Source organism: Chelonia mydas, chromosome 11 (genome assembly GCF_015237465.2).
Source record: "Chelonia mydas isolate rCheMyd1 chromosome 11, rCheMyd1.pri.v2, whole genome shotgun sequence".
In the NCBI taxonomy this organism is placed as follows: Eukaryota; Metazoa; Chordata; order Testudines; family Cheloniidae; genus Chelonia; species Chelonia mydas.
Window position 1 is genome coordinate 52,324,832 of NC_051251.2, and position 17,488 is coordinate 52,342,319.

The 17,488-nt window shown below is 44.4% G+C and overlaps 1 protein-coding gene across 4 annotated transcripts in view; it reads left to right on the forward strand.

Moving 5' to 3' along the window:
- The first annotated feature begins 1,433 nt into the window (after window positions 1-1,433).
- MYO1B (myosin IB) overlaps window positions 1,434-17,488 on the forward strand; it is a 179,711-nt gene continuing 163,656 nt past the window's right edge. For 2 of the 4 annotated variants that reach the window (XM_037912507.2, XM_037912506.2), the window contains exon 1: window positions 1,477-1,612. The gene's annotated coding sequence lies outside the window, so the exon portion shown is untranslated. Of the gene's footprint in view, window positions 1,613-17,488 lie in introns of all 4 variants that reach the window. The other 2 variants (XM_037912508.2, XM_037912505.2) reach the window with 2 other exon arrangements.

Here is a 17,488-nt window from a genome sequence, read left to right on the forward strand (position 1 = left end):
GACCTGTTTTCTCTTCCCACCGGGCAGGGGTTTTGTTTTCTTGGTAATGTGTTTATCTGAGTCAGAATTGAGCTGTTACGATATCAGAATAAACTGGAATTGAGCACAGGTGAGTTCAGTGAATGTTTTCCCTGGATAAAAGACTGAAGGAATCAAGCCGTGTTTTGAAATAAATGATTTCTTCTACCAAGCAGTGGGACCTGTTCCTGCTCTGTGTGAAGTTAAGGGGAATTTTGCTACTGTCTTCAATGGGTGCAAGCTTCGGTCCTTATCTTTTAGAAACCTGTCATCTCTGCTAGGTTAGTATAAAACAGGGGTTCTCACACTTCATTGCACTGCGACCCCCTTCTGACAACAAAAATTACTACATGACCAAAGCCTGAGCCCGCCCAACCCCCACTACCGTGGGTGGCGGGGAGTTGGAGGCAAAGTTGAAGCCCGCTGCCTTGGGTGCGGGTGGGTTAAGCTGAAGCCTAAAGCCTTCAGCTCCCGGTGGATGGGTGGCTTGTAGCCTGAGCCCTGCCACCTAGGGCTGAAGCCAAAGCCTGAGCCCTACCACACCCGGCCCCAGCCAGTCCAACCCCAGGCTTTGACCCTGGGCTCCAGCCAGTCTAACACCAGCTCTGGTGCCCCCATTAAAACAGGGTGGTGACCCCCTTTGGCGTCCTGACCCACAGTTTGAGAACTGCTGGTATAAAAGAATCTGAAGCTGTGACTGAGTTTCCCTGCTCCTTGAGGTGGAAGTGTCCGGTATTTCATTGTGGTATGACAAATAGTCACTAGAGTTGAACCCAACCGTGCGGTGATGCCCTGTATTGCACCTAGCGGCAGTGAGAGACCCACGGGCCCCGAGTCTCCGCCACACGCTGGCAGGCTGCAGGGCGCCCTTGTCTAGAGCAGGTCTTATCACTTTGGAGCCGGAGGGGAAGGCAAGAGGGAAATTCCCCCTTTTTACACTTTTCCAATGTTTGCTCCTTTCTACAGTTAGTCCCGATGAGGGGGGCACCGGGGCAAACCTCATCGCGACTTGTCCTTATTTCTATTTTGGACATGTGACCAGTGTCCCTCAGCCCCTCCGGCGGGGCCAGGACTGGCAGAGTCCGGCGGGCGGGCAGGGGGGGCTCCCTAGACTAACTTATTTCCCAGCTACTGAGCATCCCCCCGGGCTGGACGGCAGGTGCCGAACTGGGGGCGTCCCCGTTGGAAACCCTGGCCACCCGCCTCGCCCCTGGGACGGAGGGGAGCGGGGTTTCCGCGGCAGGGAGACGCGTCAGCTCCGTCCCTCATCCCGCCTCACAGCGGGGCGCAGCTCCCCCGCGGGCTCCCGGCGCGGGCTCCCGGCCGCCCAGCGCGTGGGGCTGGAGCGCGGGTGAGCGTCGCAGTCAGGCCGCCGGGGGGCGCTGCGAGCCGCGGCCGGGCGGGGCGGCGGCCGGAGGTGCTGGGAGCGCCCCGGCCCCTTCCCAATCTCGGCCGCCGGCTGCCTCCGCCCTGCGCCGGGGTGGAGAGGGGGAGGGGCGTGGCCGGCGCCCCGTTCACTCGCAGGGGCAGAGGCGGAGAGCGGCTGCCGCGCGCCGGGCTGCGGGAGGGACGGAAGACGCCGCTGAGGGGAGAGGTACAGTGCGTCCCCCTCGCGCCGTGCCCCGCCGGCCGGGAGCGACCCCGGCCCCGCTGCCCTGGGGCTGCTGCGCGGGAAACGCGGCCGGGGCCGGGGCCGAGAAGGGAACAAGGGGGAAAAGATGGTTTTAGGGTTTGGGCAACGGGGTCAGAGGTTACGGAGCCAGCAATGCCGGCACTGGTTGGGGGATCCCTCCGTTGCCCCGACCTGGCTTTCCATGCCCATGAGCACAGGGCTCCCCGCACAGACACTTTTGCCGAGCTTGGGAGGACAAAGCTCCCGGAGGGGAGGGGAGCTGGGCAGGCGGGACTCTTCCAGGTGAAGCGGTGTGTTGTGTGTGTCTGGGAGCTGGGAGCTCCCTCTGCGTGGAGCTGCCCCCCCATCTCCCGCCTGCCCTCTTTGTTTAGCCTTGGTGAGAGGGATTGTGTGTGTCCCGGCTCTTGTTTCCCCGCGGAGATGGGATGGATTCAGCTGGGATTGAAACCAGATTGAGAACCAGGGGAGACGTGCATCAGAGTTCTCCAGACCCTGGGGTGCACGGTGTGGATGTGTGCGCGGGGGAGGTGGGGTTGTGAGTTGTAACGAGTCGTCTGTTAAAAGGGCTGTGTGTTTTCAGCGCCCTTGGGTCTTTGCTCCTTTGTGAAGAATGTGGCGGAATATTTACTGTTGCAACAAGTTACCTAATCGTTGCCATGTTGTTAATGTGCCACTCGGTCCGGCTGTGGCTGCTGAGATCAAACCCACCTGGTACTCACATAGCAGACTGCTTTGCAGGCTCTGTATTCTTAAAAGGAAGGGAAGAGGCAAATATATTTGTGGCGACTTGGGCTAGACGGATGGAGGCAGCTGTTACAAAACTGTGTCCATAGGGTTAACTTCAACTGTGACACTAGAGCGAAAAACCCACTCTAAGGAATGTCTGGGAAAAACCACTAAAAGAACACTAGATTGCTAAATGCATGAATCACAATATGTAACGTTTCATTGGAAATCCCTTCCAGAGATGACTCCTTCAAATAAAAGTATTTTGTTTGAAATGATATAGGTGTGTTACGGCTTTCGTTAGCAAGTAGTGGATGGTTATAGACCTCTAGGAATCCTAATTTAACCATGAGCTTTGGTGTCCATAAGCATAAAGATAGTCCAGATTTTAAAACCAAATCTAAAATCAGTGTGTATTGCTTTTCTGGAGAGATTGTTACATCTGCTTTTTGTTTTTTTAAAGCAGCTACCTCGTGTGGAAAGCTTCATTTAATTTAAATGGATGGCTTAGACTAATTTTTATACGGATACATGTATGAGGGAGAATTGCAGGAGGAGATTGTCATTATCTTAGAATGGAATTTAAAATTCCAAGAGCAGATAATCTTTAGGAGAGCACGCTATTATTTGGGAAGGGCTTTCCAGACCTGCACGGTTGTGGAAATGTCCCAAATGTACAGACTGTAATTTAGGTATGACATGAATCTTGAAGGGCAGGTTGGTCATGATAAAAATTGCCTGTGCGTATGAAGTTGTGATATACCAGGATGCACTGTTGTACATCTGTTATGCTTGTGGCTTTTAAGGAGGGCATAGTGCTCCTTCCTAAGTGAATAGGACTACCACCTCAGAAACAATGGCTACCCTTAGCAGGATCTTCTTATAATCAGGCAAACACTGCTGTAAATGCACAGATAGAGCATTTAGGGGTTCCTTGCACTTATTCCTTACACTTAAAATAATCATTGGTATATTAGTTGTGTACACATATATGCACTTACTCTTCGCTGACAGCATGCTTGGTACACCACTGTGTTGATAAGGCATGGTCACTGGCCCAAAGAGCTTATGGAATATTAAATAAAATATACTTCAAGAGCTGTTAGCCTGTGTATTGGAAAGAAATGGTTGTTTGAAATAAGGCTAGGTTAGAAATTACTACTGGCAAACATCATAGGTCCAATAAAGTGGCTGACTTTTCAGTTTTAGTGTTGAGTCATGATTTTACCATATCCTGCTATCCTATTGTTAATTGTGAATTAAGGGTGGCAACAGGCTGCCCATCCTTCCCTGGGTGAATCATCACTTTGTCAAGTCCTGTATCAAAGGCAAGGTTTTCTCCAAGTTTTGCTAGGAGGTAAAAATAATCTGACACGTTTGTTAAATTGGACTTCAAAAGTGGGCCACTTTGAAGTGTATTAAAACATAATAAAATTCCTCTGTTTATTTTATTTTATTTCCAACTGTCTCCAGTCTTCCTTCTGATTATAAATATGTGACTTTATAATAGTGTTCTATGAAGCATACTGTTTCTGGCTTGATTCTGTAGTAAAACTTACTGTTTTGTACCATCACAGTTATTCCCATAGCAATATACGGTGGTCAAAATTCAAGTCAGAATTTTCCAACAGTTACCGCACCACGGTATCTTAGAGAACCACATTTCCCCCCCCCACACTTAGAATAGAAGATGTTGCTGGTAACTACATGTTAATTGTTGGTGTGTATTGGATATTTTACTAGCTTCTTCTCTATATGGATACTATGAACAGGATTATGGTTTTTTCACAGGATTAAGCAGAAGATGAAGGAATTCTTAAAATATCTTCAAGAGGAAGCACAGGGACTCACTGGTTTAAAGCCTGTAACGTTTTCTGATGTAAGAGCCCCACTTCAAATCACATCTATGAGGAGGAAATAGGGACCAGAGAAGAGATGACAGAACATGGATTTAAGGTGGTTGAGTTTAGCTAGAGAATTACATTAGCCCTTTTAAAATGATTTTGCTTTACATTAAATTTAGGAGAGCAAGTGTACATCTCTGGGCCTTGTGCTTCTGTAGGAGGATGGGAGAAGAGAGGCAGGCAAATGAGAAGAGGAAGTGGGGGAGAGACACTGGAAACCTCAGCAAAGCCATTAACTTTTCCCACTGCATACTCATAAAGGGCTGCTGGCAATGTACAGAAGATGTCAGGGGTCTTCTTTCACACAATCCTCTGAGATCATCAAATTTCTCAGCTCTGTGGGAACAGAAGTTCTCCATGCTGGTTTCTGATCTCATCTTTCCCCAACAGCAGTAATAGCAGAAGTGGAATAGCTTGGGAATCAGTGAGGAAAGTAGAAGAAAGGTAAAGTGGAACAGTCTGCAGGATAGTTTTTTGTAACCGTAGAATGAGCTGGTTGGTATAGCACATCTACCTCTTGATTTCACACTACATGTGGTCAGAAATGGGACAAATGCTTACACACTGGGGAACATTAAACAGTCTGGCAGTAGAGCACTGATCATATTTATGGCAGCTCAAATGTGAAATTGTCCTATAAATCTTACCTTATATTTCATTAATCCTTTTTTTTAAGTTAACAAAGACCAAATTGAAATGAAAAACAACATTTTAGTGACTTATGTTTCAAGAGTTGGGGAATGTTCTGACTTCTAAAAGATGACAGGAAAAGCAAAAGCTTTACTGCTTCTTTATGAATATGGAGACTCACTATTTTATTCCCTCCACCTTTTTACCTTTTAAAATATCAGCTACATGAGTCTTCTCCCCTCTTTGCTGGGGGACAGTGGCACTGTTTTAGGAGGACCACAATAGTGATGTCCCAGCCCAGAAAGCTGTAACCTGATCTGCAGCTCCCCCTCCGCAAATAGGGAGGGGGAAGGGGAGGAGAAAGGGAGTAACAGCTCTGCTTACATCCTTAGAAATGAAGACCTGATATTTCTAATGTAAAGCTCAGACAGAAAACATTTTCTTAAAAACTTCAAGACACTTTATCACAAAGCAGCAGTAAAGGGCAACAATGGTTAATTTGTAGGGCTGTCAAGCGATTAAAAAAATAGAATACTATTTAATTAAATGTATTTGGATGTTTTCTACATTTTCAGATATATTGATTTCAATTACAACACAGAACACAGAGTACAGTGCTCACTTTATATTTATTTTTGATTACAAATATTTGTGCTGTAAAAAACCAAAAGAAATAGTATTTTTCAATTCACCTCCTACAAGTACTGGAGTGCAATCTCTTTATTGTGAAAGTTGAACTTACAAATGTAGAATTATGTACAAAAAATAACTGCATTCAAAAATAAAACAATGTAAAACTTTAGCGCCTACAAGTCCACTCAGTCCTATGTTTTTGCAGGAGATAATGCTGCCTGCTTCTTGTTTGCAATGTCACCTGAAAGTGAAAACAGGTCTTCGCATGGCACTGTTGTAGCTGGCGTCGCAAGATATTTACGTACAAGATGTGCTAAAGATTCATATGTCCCTTCATACTTCAGCCACCATTCCAGAGGACATGCATCCGTGCTGATGACGGGTTCTGCTCGATGACGATCCAAAGCAGTGCAGACAGACGCAAGTTCACTTTCATCATCTGAGTCAGATGCCACCAGCAGAAGGTTGATTTTCTTTTTTGGCGGTTCGGGTTCTGTAGTTTCCACGTCGGAGTGTTGCTCTTTTAAGACCTCTGAAAGCATGCGCCATACCTCGTCCCTCTCAGATTTTGGACAGCACTGCAGATTCTTAAACCTTGGGTCAAGTGCAGTAGCTTTTTTTAGAAATCTCTCATTGGTACCTTCTTTGCGTTTTGTCAAATCTGATGTGAAAGTGTTCTTAAAGCGAACATGTGCCGGATCATCATCCGAGACTGCTATAACATGAAATATATGGCAGAATGTGGGTAAAACAGAGCAGAAGACCTACTATTCTCCCCCAGGAAGTTCAGTCAAAAATTAATTAACACATCATTTTTATAACGAGTGTCGTCAGCATGGAAGCATGTCTTCTGGAATGATGGTATGCATGGTAAGCATGAAGGGGCAAACAAATGTTTAGCATATCTGGCATGTAAATATCTTGCAATGCTGGCGACAAAAGTCCCATGCGAACACCTGTTCTCACTTTCAGGTGACATTGTAAATAAGAAGGTGGCCACATTATCTCCCGTAAATGTAAACAAACTTGTTTGTCTTAGCGATTGGCTGAACAAGAAGTAGGACTGAGTGGACTTGTAGGCTCTAAAGTTTTGCATTGTTTTGTTTTTAAGTGCAGTTATGTAACAAAAAAATCTACATTTTTAAGTTGCACTTTCATCATAAAGAGATTGCATTATAGTACTTGTATGAGGTGAATTGAAAAATACTATTTATTTTGTTTTTACAGTGCAAATATTTGTAATAAAATAATATAAAGTGAGGACTGTACACTTTGCATTCTGTGGTGTTTAAATCAATGTATTGGAAAATGTAGAAAAACATCCAAAAATGTTTAATAAATTTCAATTGGTATTCTGTTGTTTAACAGTGCCATTAAAATTGCGATTAATCGCGATTAATTTTTTAAAGTTAATTGTGTGAGTTCACTGCGATTAATCGACAGCCCTATTAATTTGTGCTTAAGTTTCCAGAATCAGATGGTCAGAAGTGCAGATTTTTCTTTTGTACTGATGCTAATTGGAACAAGCTATATAGGTCATCACCACAGTCCAAATCCACAGGTGTTATGGAGAGCATTGGGATTTCTGCCAGGGGGCTGTCTCTGAATTCTGCTTGGAGCTCCCATCTTTTGCTTCAGGTTTCGGTATTCAATAAATGTGAAGCATCCTAGATCCGGCTTCTGGATTGGAACTTTTGTTTTCTTTCCCCACCACAGGGTGTATGTATGTTCAATATTAAACCCATCTCCCAAACGCCTTATTGTTTGTAGGCAGATGTGTGTGTTTTTTTGGCGGGGATGGGGTGGGGGAAGCTATGCTCTTCTATTCCTGTGGATCCTCCAGGTTTTCTTGTGGTGGGTGTAACCGGGTCTTCTCTCAGCTGCCATAGGCTCCTGCCTCCATTCCCCTATTCTTAGGATTCTCACAGTTGTGTGAGATACTTGTGCAAGTCCAACATCATTTCTGCAATCTTATTTATTAAAAGAATGCAGTTCATCTAAACAGAAGTCTAGTAATCCTTCCCTTTTTGATTGAGGGCACTCCTGCTGCGCTCACCATTGTGCCCTGTGACTGCAGGGCAATAGAAGGGGAACTTAACACCCCCCTCCCACTGGAATTCCTAGCTTGAACCTTAAACAAGTGTGTCAACTTCCATCAATACCTGTCTGCACTACCTCATCTGGGTTACTACTACAGGCCTCCTAATTCCCATTTAAGGGTCCCCTGCGCCTTCGTGCTTTTGTTCCTGCCCTCCCTGCAGGGAGCTTCGGCTAGTGTGGAGCCCCTTTTCCAGTCCTCTCTGACTTTGGATCCCCTGTAGGTCTGCCTGTCCTCTAACCAACTCAGCAGGCTGCCTCTTAAGGTATGTATATCTGAACTGTGATTAAAAACCTGTGGCGGGCCCATGTCTGCTGACTTGGGCTCAGGCTAAGTGGCTGTTTAATTGCAGTGTAGAGTTCTGGGCTCTAGGACCCTATGAGGTGGGAGGGTCCCAGAGCTCAGGCTGTGGACAGAGCCTGGAATTCTACACTGCAATTAAACACTCTTAGCTGGAGCCCCTGAGCTGGAGTCCGCTGGCATGGGCCAGCTGCAGGTGTTGCAGGGTAGACATACCCTTAGAGGAAACACCATATGCAGGCTGTTAGCACATGATGCTTGATCACCTGAGCCAACCGCTAACCCACACCCATCACTAGCAGGCAGATAACTACATAACAGATGGGGCTGAGCCCAGCTCCTTTTAAAAGGCCAGCCCAGCCTTTGAAAGCAGAGCTCTTCCTTGAATAGGTCCAGATTTTGCTTCTACTTAGTTTCCGAAGAAGTAGAGTAAAATTTACATGATTCTTGCCACTTTCATGGTTGTCCCCAAGCTTTGAAGAGCAGCTGTAAAGCTGACTAGTTCAACTCAGTTATTGCATGGAATTGTCTGCAGACTCAAGAAGACAATTATTATACCAGTTAACCATCCAGATGTGCCTCAGATCTAATTTTTTCTCCCACGAGGACAAGAAACGTAATTTTCTTTTTGATGAACGCATAAATCCTGCAGAAACTGGTAACCTGTGTCTTCCCTTCTCATCAGGGAAAGTTTGCGATCTGTGTTGGTGACTAAACTTGTGGTTATTTCATGGTATGTTCTGATCATGCTAGTAACCTTGTAGTGGTGATGAAAAGCATTGTTTCATTCTAACAGTCTGTCAAAGGATGTCAAGTATCAGGGGGTAGCCGTGTTAGTCTGTTTCTCTCCCACCACTCCCACGAACATGATACAGTTCTGCTGTGATCTGGAAGCCTTCTTTCGTCGTCTCCAATTTACGGAATATTTTCAACACTGACCCACAGGAACCCTCCTACCAACACTACAAGAAGAAGAATTCTGCGTGGACTCCTCCTGATGGTCGAAATGACAGATTGGACTTCTACATAGAGTGCTTCCGCAGACGTGCACAGGCTGAAATTGTGAACAAGCAGCATCACTTCCCCCATAACCTCAGCCGTATGGAATGCAATGCCATCCACAGCCTCAGAAACAACTGTGACATTATAATCAAAGGGGCTGACAAAGCAGGTGCTGTAGTCATAATGAACAGTTTGGATTATGAACAGGAGGCTGCCAGGCAACTCTCCAACACCACATTCTACAGGCCACTATCCTCTGACCCCACTGAGGAGTACCAAAAGAAAGTACACCATCTGCTCAAGAAACTCCCTGCTATAGCACGGGAACAAATCTACACGGGCACACCCTCAGAGCCCTGACCAGGGGTATTCTATCTGCTACCCAAGATCCATAAACCTGAAAACCCTGGACGCCCCATCATCTCAGGCATCGGCACTCTTACAGCAGGATTATTTGGCTATTTGGATTCTCGCCTCAGACCCTATGCCACCAGCACTCCTAGCTATCTTCGAGACACCACTGACTTTCTGAGGAAACTACAGTGCATTGGTGATCTTCCTGAAAACACCATCCTGGCCACCATAGATGTAGAAGTTCTTTATACCAATATTCCACATGAGGATGGACTACAAGCTGTCAAGAATAGTATCCCTGTTGAGGCCATGGCACACCTGGTGGCTGAGCTTTGTTACTTTGCTCACCCACAACCATTTCAGATTTGGGGACAACTTATACCTTCAAGTCAGTGGCACTGCTATGGGTACCCGCATGGCCCCACAGTATGCCAACATTTTTATGGATGACTGACAACAATGCTTCCTCAGCTCTTGTCCCCTAGCACCCCTCCTCTACTTGCGCTACACTGATGACATCATCATATGGACCTACAGGAAGGAGGGCCTTGAAGAATTCCACCTGGATTTCAACAGTTTCCACTCCACCATCAACCTCAGCCTGGACCAGTCCACACGAGATCCACTTCCTGGACACTACAGTGCAAATAAGTGGTGGTCACATAAACACCACCCTATACCGGAAATCTACTGACCGCTATACTTACCTACATGCTTCCGGCTTCCATCAAGGACACATCACACGATCCATTGTCTACAGGCAAGCCCTGAGATACAACTGAATTTGCTCCAATCCCTCAGACAGAGACAAACACCTACAAGATCTTTATCAAGCATTCTTAAAATTACAATACCCACCTGTGTAATTGAGGAAACAGATTGACAGAGTGAGGTGGGTACCCAGAAATCACCTACTACAGGACAGATCCAACAAGGAAAATAAGAGAACACCACTGGCTATGACGTACAGCTCCCAGCTAAAACTTCTCCAGCACGTTATCGACGATCTACAATCTATCCTGGAAAACGATCCATCACTCTTCCAGACCTTGGAAGGCAGGCCAGTCCTCACTTACAGACAGCCCCCCAACCTGAAGCAAATACTCACCAGCAACTGCACACAACACCACAGAAACACTAACCCAGGAACCAATCCCTGTAGCAAACCTCGTTGCCTACTCTGTCCCCATATCTACTCTAGCGACACCATCAGAGGACCCAGCCACACGATTAGAGGCTCATTCACCTGCAATTCTACTAATGTTATATATGCCATCATGTGCCAGCAATATGCCTCTGCCATGTACATTGGCCCAACCGGACAGTCCCTGTATAAAAGAATAAACAGACACAAATCGGACATCAGGAATGGTAATATACAAAAGCCAGTAGGAGAACACTTAAATCTTCCTTGACATTCGATAACAGATTTGAAAGTAGCTATACTTGAACAAAAAAACTTTAGAAACAGACTTCAAAGAGAAACAGCAGAACTAAAATTCATTTGCAAATTTAACACCATTAATTTGGGCTTGAATAGGGACTGGGAGTGGCTGGCTCATTACAAAAGCAGCTTTGCCTCTCCTGGAATTGACACCTCCAAATCTATTATTGGGAGTGCACTACATCCATCCTGATCGAATTGGCCCTGTCAGCACTGGTTCTCCACTTGTGAGGTAATTCCCTTCTCTTCATGTGCCAGTATATTTATGTCTGCATCTGTAATTTTCACTCCATGCATCTGAAGAAGTGGGGTTTTTACCCACGAAAGCTTGTGCTCAAATAAATCTATTAGTCTTTAAGGTGCCACCGGACTCCTTGTTGTTTTTGTCAAAGGATGGATACACTTGCCAACTTCTGACAGAGGTAATTCTAAAGCAAAAAACCTAAAATATAAGCCTGGTCTAGACAGAATAGCAGGAAAGATTCACTTGGGAATAGTGTGGACAAGAGGAAAGGATGGGATCTTCTCTGTCCTAATGAAAAACTTGGAAGGAAATTAACAATTCCACACTTTGGATTGAAAGCAATCAATGTATGGGGTTTAAATCTAGGTAAGCAGACAGAAAATTCAGTAAACAAACTGCAGGATGAAGATAGGGAGCCCATATATCCAGAATTTGCCAACAGTGAAGGCAAGAAATGTTTAGCATGTCAAAGGCTTTTTGAGATTTGGAGGTGGGGGGTGGGAGCAGAGTGCTCCTTTATTTATACTATGCTGCCTCTAACTGCTTTGGTGTAGGTGTACTGCTCATTTCAGTCCTAAACATCTTCATAATCTCTGCCTTGCCCTCTCCCTGGAAGAGGGAATGTTGCTGGAGTGGACATAAGTAGCATTCCTATGCCGTTGGGCAAGAGGACCGGATATAGGGAAAGAGCGGGTGTGATAAAGGGACAAGGGTGTGTGTGGTGGGAGACAGAACGGGAAGGTGACAATTAGAGAAGCTCAGCAGAAGGGTGCGATAGTGGGTACAATAGTATTGAAACAATTCAGTGAAAATTTCTCAATATTCAAACAATGGAAAACCAAGAGGTGCTTATTTTTTTACTACCATCAGCAGAAAGCTGTTGTTTTTAATTGCTTGTGAAAGGTGCCAGATTAACTGCACTGGACTGTGTTAATCCATCTACAGCATGGTCTGGAACAATACAAGCTTCCCTACCGCAGCCCACAGATCTGCTTTGGAAACTCTCTGTTGTGCTCCTTCCCCTCTCCTTATTTCTATCCCTTTACTCATCCTCTCTACCACTTGCACCTTCTACAGTGGCACTAAGAATTATTAACAGGAAAGATTAAACTGAAGTAATGACTATAAGAAGGAAAAACTTGTATCAAATAAATAGTAAGAGATTAAGGTTCATAGACCCAAAACCTGGCCAATTTTTTCTTTCTTGGTTGGAGTCCTTAAAATGTTTTCCCCTCCCCTAGCATGTGAACATTAGTACAGGTTACTGTTTATATTTTTAAAAAGCAGCAGCCCTAAGGTTTCCAGTGAACACAGGAAATGGAGAGGATATATTATGCTGATACTGTATTGAGATGATCTGTCATTTAGATGATCCTGCAAATTATTAACCTGAAACTTAAAAACCAACTGTAGACACCTGTGTGTGATACTTTTTGCACAAAGGCTTCTGAAAAACTTATGAGCAAAGTAGAAGGAATTGATTCAGTACTTTAATTCACCTGTGTTGAAACCACTTCCTAGAGTTAGAGCCTAATATGGCCTCTAGTAGATCATTGAATAAGGGGTTGGCTGGATGCCACAATTAGAGAAAGTTAGTATTGCTGCTGTTAGGTAAATCTTGTCCTGCTGTGAAATTGACAGTAATCTGGTCAATTTCCCTCTTCTGTAGCTTTGCAAAGCAATAAACACTGAGGCTAGGGGATGAAGAGGCTGCTTGAGACACCCTCTTCTCCCATTACTACAGCTACCAGGCTTAGGAATATAGTGAAGATCTCCCACTCTCCAAGGAAGCTACCAGAAGTCTTTTGGTTTAGGGAGGGGAGCAAAAATAGGAGAAGAATGCTCCTTCTAGTTGCTTGAGAGATTGGGCAGTGGATTCATGTTTACCAGATGCCTACTGATGCACCTGAGCCTAGCATCCTGCTAGGAATCCCAGCAACTCTTTTCCAGCAATGGAACTGTGTGGGGAGGTTGCCTCTAGACAATGGAGGGAGGGAAGAAGGGGGTAGGGATAGAGAGAAGGGTCTCTTTAGATTATGACCTGGCTAGTAGGTTTAGCCAGATAGTCCACAAAATTTTACCAGACCCTCAGCAACTGATGTGTGAGGGGATGAGTGGGTGCACGGAGGTAATTGAGAAGTTACAACAGAGAAGTATGGTATTTGGGGGTGAGATTTTTTGGAGGATAATTATCCTCTTATCTAAGAGGATGGAGAGAGAGAGAATGAAAAGAGGAAATAGACATTGTAAACAATGCAAGAAAGAGAAAAGTAGATGGAAGGCAAGGAAGGAAAGAAGATACAAGAGGTAACTGATGTTTTTAAAAGACCAGTTGAATAGAAAGTTGTTTGATAGCTAAACGTAATAGGTTTCAGAGTAACAGCCGTGTTAGTCTGTATTCGCAAAAAGAAAAGGAGTACTTGTGGCACCTTAGAGACTAACCAATTTATTTGAGCATAAGCTTTCGTGAGTTACAGCTCACTTCATCCGATGAAGTGAGCTGTAGCTCACGAAAGCTTATGCTCAAATAAATTGGTTAGTCTCTAAGGTGCCACAAGTACTCCTTTTCTTTTTGATAATATAGATAGTAATGTTGTTTTTAGATGCTGCTGGTGCTCCCCACCCTATTGCTCTGTCTTACATTGACTTCTGCTTCTTTTCCGGGTGCTGGGTGAGGCTGGAGGGGACAGCTGGGAGTCTGTCATTCCTGCCTGGTGTGTGTGTGGTGTTGCGGGGGAGTTGGAGGAATGTCTTTATTTTCCAGTCCCAGTGCTCGGTGGGGGAGAGTGGCAGCCTGGCATGGTGGTGATGGGAGCCAGAGTAGGAACTGCAGAGCCAGCTGTGAGGCAGAGCATTTCAGGAACACTCCCAGCTCTTCAAGGGAGGGGTGGGGGAGAGAGAGCTCTGCCTGTTCCATGTGCTGAGTGAGGAAGAAGTGCCCTCAGCATGTGGAACAGCTCTGATTACCTACCTTGCCACAGGAGGCAGTGGAGTGGAAAGGCAGCCAATCAGAGGTGTTTCCTCACTGGGAAGCCCTCTATCTAGTAGGAGCAAAATGTGACTAGCTGCTGTGGCGTTGACCCTGTGCTCTGCGGACACAGAGCAGATTGAGAACTACCCTTGTCTCTGCCTGGTTACAAACTGTTACGTGTAGTGATGACAAGGACTCTGAAGGTTACCTTGGCAACCAAAAAGGTGCAAAATGCCTTAATTGTTTTTTGTTTAAATCTGAGGATATGAGATCTCTGAGATGAGCTCAAATCTCTGAGAGCACAAGAATTTAGTGCACATGCATTTCGAGAGTTCCTGGTAACTTGTAACACAATTCTAAGATAAGGGGATGCCTGCAGATGTATTCGTTATGAAAGCCATCAGCTGACTTTTGTTTCTGCTGAAACAAAATTTGGAAAAGCTCAGTGTCTCTGTATAGTTGTGAGTTTGTGTGCTGTGAGATTGACTCTCTCCGCTCCCCCCCGCATCCGTGAGGGCTGTGTCTTCTGTGGCTATTTTAGGAAGGTATCTCACACTAAAATTGTGAAGTGTACATTTTAAAACTACTATTAAAGCCCAGGAAGATAAACAAAGGAGTTTAAATTTAACGTGACACTTAGCCACATGTGCCTTTTGACTCCAGTGATCTTTGTGGGTTTGAATTGCCAGTTGTAGAGCTCTCTCCATTGTCTGAGGCCATCTGTTGATAAAGCAGTTAGGTTGATGGAAAACTTGATTTATTGTATAATGATTTCTGATGTACTGGTGAAAATGGACAATTAAGAAGCAAAACCCAAAGTCTAAATTGTAAATGTTCTTGAAACACAACTTTCTGTATTGTGTTAAAAACAAACAAACCTACAATTTACTTAATCTTTCTCTTTTTCTTAAAGGGACACTTCACTTTATTAGCTCAAAATTCAGAGCTAATCTGTTTGCAAAATCTCTTCCCTATCTCACAGCACCCTTAAAAAAACAAACAAGAATAAAGTCTTCTTCCCGCTCTGCTTTTCTGTTACCAAGGCTGCGGGTACACTCGAGAACTTACAGTGGCGCAGCTCTCCCGCCAACAGCACTGTTCACACCACTGCTTCGGTTGGTGTAACTTCTGCCGCTCAGGGGTGGCTTATTCAGACTCCTGCATGACATAAGTTATACTGACATAACTGGTAGTGTAGTCACAAGACTGCCAACCTCCATGGTACAGAAATCAGTGTGCAGCACAAACAGTCATGGAAAACTATGGCAGGGAAACAGATCTGTAATAGCTTTTAAAACTAATGTCTGAACTGTAATGTTTCTGAAGTCACCTATCTACTAGGGCGATGTGCTCATAACCAATGCCTGTTCAACCATTGGCTTTTTCACAAAGGGACTAATTTTGTCCAGGTGTCAAAATATATTAATAGATTAACAGAATTTTTTTGTCATAGATGTTTGCGGTCTTTCTTTGACAGTAATATCCTGGTTTTATGCACAGCACCTGACTTGCTCAGGCCATGGAGAGGGAACCACTTCCTTCCCCACCCCTGTAACCCTTCTTGTCTCTTATAACCGATGTTGTCCATGGGAAAGAGCTGAAAAGAGTTCTGGGTTCTTGAGGGTTGGGAGGAGGGAGCGAAGGGCCAATAAGTGTGCTCCTTTTAGTGGCAGATTCCCCATTTGGCTCTCCTTGCAGCTAGTGAAGCCGTTTGAACTGTTTTAAGCGGTGAATTAGCCTCTTGCATCCTACTCCACAGTTCATCTGTCCCACCTGCCCTCTCGAAGATGGATGGCACTGCAGGTACCCACTAGAGCTGATGGGCTGGGTTGCCAGGGAGTGGGTGTGTTTCGGGATTGATAGATTGGATTGCATGAATGTGAGGTCTGTTAATGATCTTTGGGGGGGACTGTGTCAGGATATTGGTGGTTGTCTGTCCTCTTATGTTATACATACCAAATGTGGAAATGAACAATTGAAAAGCTACTGTCGGAAGGTACCTGTCTGTGTAAGTTCCTGGCTTTACTTTGGACAATTAGTTCTTGCACAAGTGTATGGTTAAATGGAGATGAGGGACGTGTTGCGTCCAATCCTTCATATAGCTGGGACGGATTGAGATCAGAGCTCACCATTCAAGGACTGGTGGTGAGAGGGGATTGGGTCGTGCTCAGAGAGGGACCAATATCTTTCCATGGGATATGGATTTTCTGAAGGATCAGTAATTTGGTTAGCTTGGTGTCCAATGGGGAGAAAAGCTTGATCTATTGGTACACTGAAGGTATTAAGCAGCGTGAGGTTTATGCTTGTGGTATCCTTCCCTCCCATCCCCAGATGGCTTCAGTGTTTGGATGTTTATTACAGCTGTGGCCTGTCTTTTTTTTTTTTTTTTTTGTCATCTTCATTCACATTCCTCAGATGTCTTTGACTGTTGTCATCTACTTAGCGCTTGACAGAAGAGTAAATGTTTCAAAACAGCATTCATGGATTTGACAGCAAGATTGCCACTGACTGTAATACACTTTTATCATATAAGGACCTACCTTGAGTGACCTGTCACTGTTGTTCTGTGGCAAATAGAAACTTATAATTCCAGCTGTCCCGTGTTGCACAGAGGTGTGCAGTTAGCACTGAATGGATAAAGGAATGATTTGCTCTCTGTGTGTTTGTAAAAGGAAGTAAAAGTATTAATTTTTATTATTGTAGGAGTGTAAGTGAAGCATATAGCTTCATGTTGAATGTAATATGTCTCCCAAAGGAGGGAGGCCTCACTTGGAAAAAATGTGTTGACTGTGTGTGGTGAAGACTGGCCATTAATATATAATAATGTGCCGGGATCTGCTGTTGGTGGGTCTTTGAACATGAACTCTGGCCTGCTAGCAGGCCAAAGTTATGACACCTAAAATAAACAAAAGTTTCCTAGCTTGGTGTATGTGGCTCTGTTCTTCAACAGTTATGCAAACATAACCTTTGAATCAAGCATGAATAAAAAATTAGCACTAAATTTAAGAGCAGTTTGAAAGATTAAGGTAACTAGTTAAAAGGGCATCCCCTCTGTACTGAAATTCAGCTATACAACCAATAGTAGTAAAAACTAGTATTTGTATTTTCTTAACTGACTGTCTTCCAGGTGTTTAATGTTCTATACTAAATACCTGTCTGGCCTAAAAAGTTTGCGTAGTTCAAATGGCACTGTCAACCAAATATCTAGTCTGTGATTTTAAAAAAACACGTATTTTAAAGTTAGTTTTAGGTTTGACATCTGTCCCTAATGTAGTTTTACAATCTCATTTTGCTATTCTCTAAAAGGATTTATTTTTGACTCTTTCTAAGTGGAGAGACCCACATAAACAAATTGACTGAGACTACAGTGAAGTGGTTCTATTTTTTAAAAATGCATTTAAGTGCACAAAGAAAACAAACTGCTATCATTAAAAAAAGAGAAATATTCTTTTAATGTTTTTCCAGTCTGAGGTGTTGCTTCTAACAATGTAGGATTAAAAATGCACACACTTTTTTTTTTTTTTTAAAATT